We start from the raw sequence: 9,718 nt of genomic DNA, 5'->3' as shown, positions 1-9,718 counted from the left end.
TATTACTTAAATAATATATTAATAATAATTATTATATTTAAGTATTTAATCATTTATATAAATAAATATTTTACTTATTTGCTTATTTAAATAATTTAAAAAATATATATTTTTATTTATATATTTTATTTAATTCAATTGACATATTATTGCTCTTTTGTTGGTTTGATTGCTTCTATTGTCCTCATTTGTAAGTCACTTTGGATAAAAGCGTCTGCTAAATGACTAAATGTAAATGCATATATAAAGTATTTGTAATTTGCTTAATAATAAAGTACATTTATTTAGATATTTTAAATAAGTAAGTAGGCATATATTTGTTGTTAGAAAGTAAGTTGCTAAATATTTACTTCTCACCAAGGAGTCTTCTCATACCAAAACCAGGTGCACCTTCTCGCACACTGCTAGTAGAGATACATCCTGTGAGACACCCACTCCTGTCATGCATCTGGACCTGTGCCAGTGAGGCAAATCCTCCATCTCACACTCAGGAAATACAGAGAGCCATTGGTTATCCTCTTAATTGTTTCTGTAAGCTTCTCAAAGTAGATGCCTTGTATTCTGTTGATGGATCTGTAAGTCTCATAGTCTTAACTCAAAGTGTGTGCAATGTATGGAGGAGTAAGCTGACTGTAAATGTGAGTTCTGCGCCTTCATATCATTAATCACACGAACTGTGCCCTATGATGAATGTTCTAGGGAGGGATGACATGATAAATATGCCTGTTTGACATCTCATCTGTGTGTCTTGATTAGTCTGAGAAAAAAATCTTTTGTGGAAAAACTAAACAAAATGGAGCATTAATAAAGTGATTCTGAATTTGTAAATCTGAGTTTTGCTGTTAGGTTGTGTACTAGCCATAATGCTGACTGAGGTAATAATGTGGTTATTGCTTCATTAAAGTGCTGAGCCCTGAGCAGCGAGTTTGTATCAGGGTTTTCTCATTACATGAATGTCCGTGTCGTCGGGAGGAACTTCCCCATAAAATGATAAACTGTAGCCCTGTGAGCCTGTGAAGTTCCAACATCTGCTGCTTTCTGGAGTGTCATGATGATTCATTAACACAGTATAAGGGAAGAGCTCAACACGCAAACACTCCTCACTCACTCTCCACTGCTAATGCCCTTACAATCACAGTCAAACGTGTTAGCTAGAGGCCGGCATCTAGCTAACACTGCTCAACATTACCAGATTTAAAATGCCCTTTAACCCCTCATAACACTCCTTTGGTCATCTTTGAAAAATGATGCCATGCTAGATATCGGACATTTATAATGAATAAGGTCAAAAATAAGGGCATCTTTCTTTCTTTCACTTTTTTCATTTTCAACAAACTGTTGATTTGAAAACCTCAAGAGGTCACACAGAATATTATATGAGCTGTTTTATTTATTGTATGTAGTTTGCCATTTTTGCAAACATGTTTACAGAATTTAGGGACATGTGATGCTTGATTTGTGTAATTTTAAAATGAAGGTAAAAAAAACTGCACAAGAATGAGCAAAAGGGTTGCAAATTGTATCCCAAAATATGTTGGCAATAAGTTTGAAAATATTGTAATAATTGATGACCCATCACTTCTATTTAAAACATGAAGAATATTTAATGATATATTAAAGGTGAATATATTTAATATTTTTTATATTATTTAAAAATAATTTATTATTATTTAGAAATATATTTAATTTTAATTAAATATTTTCTATTAACAATTTAAAATGTAACACAAAATAATATTTAAAATGATAATTTAAAAAAATTGTTATTTTTTTCTCATAATTTGAGTAACAGTTGAGCTTGATGAACACAGTGAATATGGAACTATATTCAAAAGGAATTGCGCATTGTATTTGCAATTGCGTTTTCAATTTGTGAACGCATATGTTGAGACATAATCCAAACGCAATTGCAAATCGCACATACATGTTTCCATTTTCTTTTCCGTGTATGTAACATGTCTGCCATATTTTTATGGAAACCCATTTGCAATTGCATTTCCAATGTCTTACAAGTTATGATTCTGTCATTTTGGAAAACAATATAAAATCCCCGTTTGCTATTACACGTTCTCAGCATCCTGCTCCAACCCTCACAAAATTCAAATGGAATCGCAATCCCCTTTGCCCTTGCATTTCCAATGCCAAACACAGTCAGCTGTCAATCAATCTTGAGAGTGGAGTTTATTGATATCTATCAAAAAATGAAAACTCCTAGTCCTCATGTTTTAGAATTTTTATTTGCCTAAAAGGTTTATTTTAGGTGTAAATGTCACAAAAACTCACCCTGGTTCCTTACCATTATTATTTGCATGTACTAACATTTTTTCTTATCATGGTAATAAAACAATAAAAAAAAAATACATTCACTGTGTACTGTGATTTGTGATGGCAGCATCTTACCTGCTGTTTTCTCTTGCCCAGGCATCAGCCCCACTGATAACCTGCAGCCGCTGGAGGACAAGGGCAGCTCAGACAGCAGCTCGGAGCCCGTTAAAACCTGAGCCACACACAGGTTTGTTACGTATTCGCTATTTACTAACTGCGTTTCTATCCAGTATAACTTACAGAGTACTAGTTGCAAAGACAATACTTGAAACAACAGCCAACCTTCTGTCAATAAACCAACAAACATTTCATATGATATCCGCAGTACTGGGGGCAGAGAGTCTTTTTTTCCTTTCCCAAGTCCTTTTAGTGTGTTGTGTTTGTTATTGTGTGCATTAGCAGATGTTACTTCAAAGAAAAACAGAGAGCGGCTTTTAGTGCAGGATAAGTTTTTCCCATGTCATTTCCTCTTAAGCTTATGGGGTGTACAAGCCGACACGTTCCCTTTGATCATTCCCAACCCTTCAGAAGTGCAGATCTCAGTACGGTCATCTGGGTAAAGGCAATGAGGAAGTCAAGGTGTTCCAGACTCACTAACAAGCCATTAAAATGTAATCGCAGTATGATTGGGATGCATTTCTCATTTTAATCACACTACCTTAGTTTCAGGACCTTTGTTAAAAAAATATTGTTGTTTTGTTTAGATTACATGCAAATGCATTTTCATTGTTATTTAGTGTTCTTTTTTTCCACAGTGAATCATGTTAACATATACGCTGACTGAGACGGTAAAGTGATCCAATCCACAGCTTCAGGATCACTAGCCAACTAAGGCCATCCTCAGTTCTCCGTCACTGCTGTCCTCTCATTGCTCATGGAGTATCACTAACGGGATTATTTCACCCGTATCCGGGACGGATAAAGCATTAAGTGCACGAGAGCTCAGGGTTTTTTCATTGAGGACACTAGCCACTTTTTAATTGTTGAGTCTACTGTGGGTTCCTCATAGTGTATTGTGAAACCATATACGCTCGTTATTCTTTCACTATTCTACGAGTGATCAAAGCCCCTAAGCTTTGGGAGTGATGAGGGCAAGGGTAAGGTCATGAGTGATGAGATTTGTTCCATGAGCTTTAGTACAGGATAATCTGGGTCATGGCTTGGCACTAAAGGAACCTCGGTCTGGGTTAATGTCCTTAGCATCCGTTTACACCAACTAGATTAACATTGTTCTCATTAAGTTAGGTATTGATTACTGCACAAACACCCACAACTAAGCATTTCTAGAACATTTATACTCACTCAGGATGTTTCGGATTGTTTTTATACCCCTGCTTTTGTATGTACACTACCGTTCAAAAATTTGCTGTCAGAAAGATGTTTGTTTCTAATCAGAAAATTAGCAACTGTGTGATTTTAATCATGTTACTGAATCTAAAGAGATTCCACTTAACTTTTATTCTTCTTAATGTGAATTCATGTAGCCAGGGTCCCAAATGAACACTTTCCAAGCATCAAATGCTTCTCTGTTAGCATGACCTTTGAAAGTGGTTTAAAGGGCATTCCTAGAGGGTGTCCCATAGGGACCGAAGTTGCTCTCTGAAGAATACAGACAAACGTGCTTGTCCTTTGAAAAGCTCACCTGCAGTCTGTCTTGGGCCATAGAAGGCCAAATTCTGCAGTTGTAATTTAGTGTTCTGTATTTTGCAGACCTCCTCAGAATAGATGCACTGTTGCTACCTGTGCCTGCCAGGTGTCCCCCGACAAAGCACAGTACATCCTGTGTTTGGTCTGGATGTCAGAATGATGCCTTTTAATAGGTTCGCTATTTACCTTAGGCTTTATTTTCAGAGCCTTTCCACTATCACAGAGCAACTTTGATTTACAGCGGCGGCATCGAGATCACAAATATCCTTGAAAACGCTGTGGGCCCTTCAGTGCCAGCATTACATATAAAATTAAAGGGGTCGTATGATGTTGCTAAAAAGAACATCTTTGCAACTTTACAGATCTTCTTTATGCACCAAGAGCTTGTAACACTTCAAAGAGAAAGGAAAAATTGAAATCGCATCATATGACCCCTTTAAAGTGTCTAAGACAAATATGTCTTCTGTCTGGATATTTTGGCAGAGGCAAATGTCAGATGGTGATGGTGAACTGGAAGTGATGCCAGAGACTGATTTGTGGCCCTTAATGTGTGACGCATATTGACATTTCTTCCGAACTTCAGTCTTTGAGTTTTAGGGATTTTTGGGATGTCTGGTATTTTACTTGTGCTCTTCAAATGTTGATGGCCTTTGAATTTAAGCTTATATTTGTTTTTGCAGAATGGTAGACTCTAAAGGCCTGACTAACATGAATGCATGGCACAAAAATTCAGTCTGATTTTTTCATGCAGTTTGCCTCTTTAGATGTGTAAAAAATGGCATGGAAAACCAGAAATGCCCCTTTACCACGGTTACCCTAGTACACAAAGGATTGTGTAACTGTCAGTTTCTGACACCTGCTTGTCACAGAGAATAAAGGAAGTCCAATTGGATTTGGATTGTTCTTTATAATGCGTTCATTGTAGGCAAGCTGTTGCACCGTGCAACAGACACTGCGTGACACTGCGACTGGTCTTGTAGCTTCTATACATTATTTTATTATGTAACAAGGGCTCGGGCACATTCACACACTGCTGTGAGGTTGGGCCCATGTCTGGATGAGTGACAGGAGGAAAGAGCCAATGAGCTGCTCTGCCCTGAGGGAGGGGGCTCATCTGCTGGCTCCATGAGTCACTAGTGCAGCTCACTGCACACAGCACACAACCAGCTCTAATGCCACAGCCTCGTGTTGCTGCAGCTGCTGCTGCTGCTGGTGTGAGCAGATAACAGATGGACACCAGAATCTGTTGCTTATATAGCAGTTTATCAACACACTGACACTCTCAATATTACTGCTCGTTCTTTCTAGCTCTGTGCCATCACGGCTAGCTGTGGTGTAATCTTATGAGACTATTGCGAACATATGAATATACAGCCAGGTCCAAATGTCTTGCTTCCATTACAGTCAAGATGGCTCTTCAGATAATCTCAAATCAACTTCCTTTGCATATGTGCTTTTATGACAATGATTAAGATTGTTTTAGAAGGATTTTTTTTTTTAGAAAAGGATATTTAAAAGGATATTTAAGGATACTTAAGATATTTTTTATAAATAATAATTATAAAAAAATAATGTTTTTATTTATAAATAATATTATTTTACATGTAAAAATATTAATTAAACAATATTTATTATTTACAAATAATGTTAACAAATAATTTTGTACATGTTTGTTTTTAGAAATGAGAGATTTTAAGTCAGTTATTTCTATCTTTTTCTGTAGTGTGTCAGTAAGAAATATCAGTTTACTTTTCCAAACATCCCTTTTACCATTAATTGTAATAATCCAGTGAAATGTTCCTTGTATGCACAAGGAGTCTGACAACAGCCAGTGCTCTACACAGAGATCTGATCTCACCGTCATCCAGTCGGTCTGGGATGACATGAAAAAAGATAAAACTAGAAATGCACCGATGGCAATTTTCTTGGCCAATTCCAATTTCCGATTTTTTTGTAAGCGTGACCTGCCAATACCGATTTTTGCCGATTTCGGTTTTCTTTCTAAGAACTATAATATTCGGGGAAACATCTTGGTCATGTAATGTTGCTTACCTATATCATATATTATAAATAACTTTTTTTTTTTACTGCAGTATGCATCTATAACTGTGAGTTACTTTGTGTGTGCTGTTGCGCTCTTTTGTTTTGATTTCTGCGCGAGTCTCTCTCACACTCAGGCTGTGCATCTCTAGAAAAAACCTGAGACAGACTAAATCCAGAAGAACTGTGGCAAAGCCTCCAAGATGCTTGAAGAAACCTACCTGCACAAACTACAGTACTGTGAAAAGTTTCAGGCATTTGTGTAGAAATGCTGTAAAGTAGGGATGCTTTCAAAAATAATGTCATAAATATATTTTATTTATCAATTAACTTCTATTAACTAAATTAAATCAACATTTGGTGTGACCACCCTTTGCGTTTGCTACAGCTTTTGTTCTAGGTACACTTGCTCATTGTTTATCAGGTAGTTTTGCAGGTATGTTTCTTAAAGCGTCTTGGAGACATTGCCACAGTTCTTCTGGATTTAGTCTGTCTATTTTCTTCATGCAATCGCAGACGGACTGGATGATGGTGAGATCAGATCTCTGTATGCAGCACTGGCTGTTAGAAACACATGCACTCAAACTCAGACTCCTTGTGCATAAAAAAAATCTCACTGGATTATTACAATTAATGGCAAAAGGGATGTTTGGAAACATAAACTGATATTTTCTACTGACACACTACAGCAAAAGATAGAAATAACTGACTTAAAACCATTTTTTTGGTGAAAATACTAGACTTGTGCACAGTATATCTAATTTTTTATTATATATTTTTAAATAAAAATACATTTGACACCACAGGCAAAGCAGGTTTAAATAAAAACTGGTTTTGCTGTGAAGCAGGATCATACTGTAGCTCTCCTCTCAAGAGAAATGTTACTAGAGGACGAGCCTTTAGGCAAATGTGATAAAAGGATTTTAGCTGAAATCTAATCTTCTCTTTGTTTTATGACTTTGTAACCCAATACACCCAATGGGACATTAGTGCTTAATATCATCTCAGAGTTGATAAACACAACAGACCTGCGTGAATCTAGAAGTAACGGGGGGGGGTTAGTTTCTGTTTAAACTGCCTAAGAGCTGTTCGCGTGATCATCATGTGTTTGGAGGAAAAAAACAAACAAAGAAGTTTGGCCTCTCAGACAAGCTGGATTTAATGGCGGTATTGCTACATTGCCAAACGGCTCAGCTAATGTGGCGTATTTTCTATGCGTGTTTCTGTGATTTTATGACCCGAGCCGCACTGGAATATGGCTTACTTGGTCATCATGCAGTATAACACTAATACAGCTGAGAGCACATTCCTAAGACGGGAAATGCACTTGTATATGTGCTTTATGGTATGCTAGCTGTACATAGGAAATGGTAAAAACCTCATGAAATGACAAGCAGTCTTCTGACATATATATAGTAATGAAATATTCATGTGTGTAGTTAATGCATTAACTAGTGTTAACAAATTGAACCTTATTGTAAAGCGTTTACCACTAAAAGCCACAGAACTCAATGTGGTCTTTTTTGTACACACTGGACTGGAGTACACACATGATGGGTATGTTTCTCATAAGCACAGGATCACATACAGAGGTCTCCATATGTAAGAAGTCCTGCATGAGTTACTGATCCTGGAGCAAGTCGTTCTAATATCCGTTTTACAAATCGCTGTTTAATTTCAGCCGGCCAACTCAGGGTTGGTGCGGTGCGGTAAAGTGTTCTTCTTACATGGACGATAAGGGTGAGCGGGTGCGTTGAGAAAGCTGTGGGGATTGTCTTTGGCTCTGATAATTCAGAAGGGCTTTGGAGGGAGATGAAATGATGTGAGATGGCTCTTGGCTGGAGTCCCACAGCTGGGCTTACTCTGTTTTGGGGGAAGGGGTTACAGCATTTGTGGGGGCGTTTAGGGAGATCGTTACAATTATTACTCTCTGTGTGACCCGTGTTTTAGACTCCTCTGTGTTCTGTAGTTATGTTTAAAGAGAAAGGCCCATTGCTGTTTAGGCTCATAATCACTGACCCCTTCCTGAAACATATAAACAGTCATTGTTGATAGTGTTATTAAAGAACTGAAAACACAGTTTTCATCAGTCTCTTCATATTATTTCTAGTTAAATCCCAGGTGAAATCCCAAGCATATTATTTGCTGTATATGCTGTTTTTGCCCTGCCAATGTTCTGCAAATGGCAGAATGGGTTAGTTTAGAGTGTAGAATTTCTTAAGATTACTCGATAACAGTGCTTTTATGCTATCACTCTCTGACTGTCACATATAATTCACATGCATTTACTAGAAGTTTTTTTTTTTTTGTATGTGTTTGTGTTTGTTCACCTGCAATATTTTGTCTTAAATGCAAGTTAAGTTTTATTAATCTGTGGCATGCTGTCGATTGCCACTAAAAATACATTTGTGCCTTAATTTTTTCCAAAAACGCACACAGAATGTATATCCATGTATTTTTGCCCTTAGACTTCCATTATAATCACATAACCTTCAGTGTGTTTTTCTAAATTATTTTCTGTGAATCAACAGCATGCCACAGATGAAGTTTAACTTAAGCAGAATTGTCCTTTTAAAGGCCATCTTATTCTATTTTCTCTAATACTTCCTCCTCTGACATTCCTAAGACTTTGCAAAGCCTCTGTCTGTCCCAAAAGCGACTCTGGGGATGTTTTAAGTGCTTGGGCGGAAAAAAAAAAAGAATGCTTTCGGGTCCAGTGGGGTTCACTTGCTAATGGGAGTGTTTGTAATTAAATTATATCATATTTCTTCAAAGCTGATTGCTATACAACAATAAAATCCCTAGTGAGCTTGTAATCGGCTTGAGGTTGGGATGTACAAAAATGATGACAAACTGAGTGTAATACCTCAGATATAGGTGTCATTGTAAGATAATGTTTCACACAGGTTTGACGTTAGCTATACCTTGTAATGACATACACTGTCACATCATTATAACATTCTGGACTGCCTGACAAAAATATGACTGGAATTTTTGAAATAATAGACCATTTTTACAGTCAAGCTATAAAAACAAGAAAGGGTAAACCTTTTGATCTAAATACCCTAGGCTTGTGATAGCTTAAAATAAAATGGGCCTGAGCACAAAGGAGAGACCTCTTGTTTGCTGCCTCAGTAATGGCTGTGCTGATGTTTAGTTCTTAGTTTCATCTCTGCAGCCCCTAGATAGAATCAGAAGATTGTCACAGACTGTTGTGCCATAAAATGCTTTGTCATAGCAATTTCCAGAACAATTGTGGCCAGCACCAACACTCTTGTCCAAGAACCTCTGTAATTACTTTTATTTATGAGACCAGGAAAGTTTTCCACCATTTTGTGTGGTTTTTTTTCTTGTCCCCCTGCAAACAACCTCATGGAACATGAACATGAGGCAGGAACATGAGCCCTGATCATACGTCTGTATTTCTCTCGCCGCAAAAAGAAAACTTGCGCACTCACACACAATTTGCTGAATCATTGTTTCTTTGCATTTGTATGAGAATAATTAGCCTCTTTTCACTTATATGAGAATATATAAATATAATTTTTATATGAAATGATTATAAGCAATAAATAAGAAAGCTAGCTAATCAAATTCTCTTTTTTGCTTTATTGGATGATTATACAGATGAATGACAGTAATGTATCATATAAACGAAGGATTTTCATATAAGGATAACTTCTAGATATATTACAGTTATACATAT

General features: G+C 36.8%; 1 protein-coding gene across 4 annotated transcripts in view; it reads left to right on the top strand.

The window, feature by feature from the left end:
* LOC107718111 (protein FAM110B-like) overlaps positions 1–9,718 on the top strand; it is a 49,537-nt gene that overhangs the window by 37,060 nt on the left and 2,759 nt on the right. For 3 of the 4 annotated variants that reach the window (XM_016525068.1, XM_016525069.1, XM_016525070.1), the window contains one exon: positions 2,422–2,512. The exons of the other annotated variant lie outside the window; for it this stretch is intronic. The gene's annotated coding sequence lies outside the window, so the exon portion shown is untranslated. The remainder of the gene's footprint in view (positions 1–2,421; positions 2,513–9,718) is intronic. 4 annotated transcript variants of the gene reach the window in all.

The sequence above is a fragment of the Sinocyclocheilus rhinocerous genome, unplaced genomic scaffold, assembly GCF_001515625.1.
Source record: "Sinocyclocheilus rhinocerous isolate Xijiao unplaced genomic scaffold, SAMN03320098_v1.1 scaffold480, whole genome shotgun sequence".
NCBI lineage: Eukaryota > Metazoa > Chordata > Actinopteri > Cypriniformes > Cyprinidae > Sinocyclocheilus > Sinocyclocheilus rhinocerous.
This window is presented reverse-complemented; position numbering and strand designations above follow the sequence as displayed.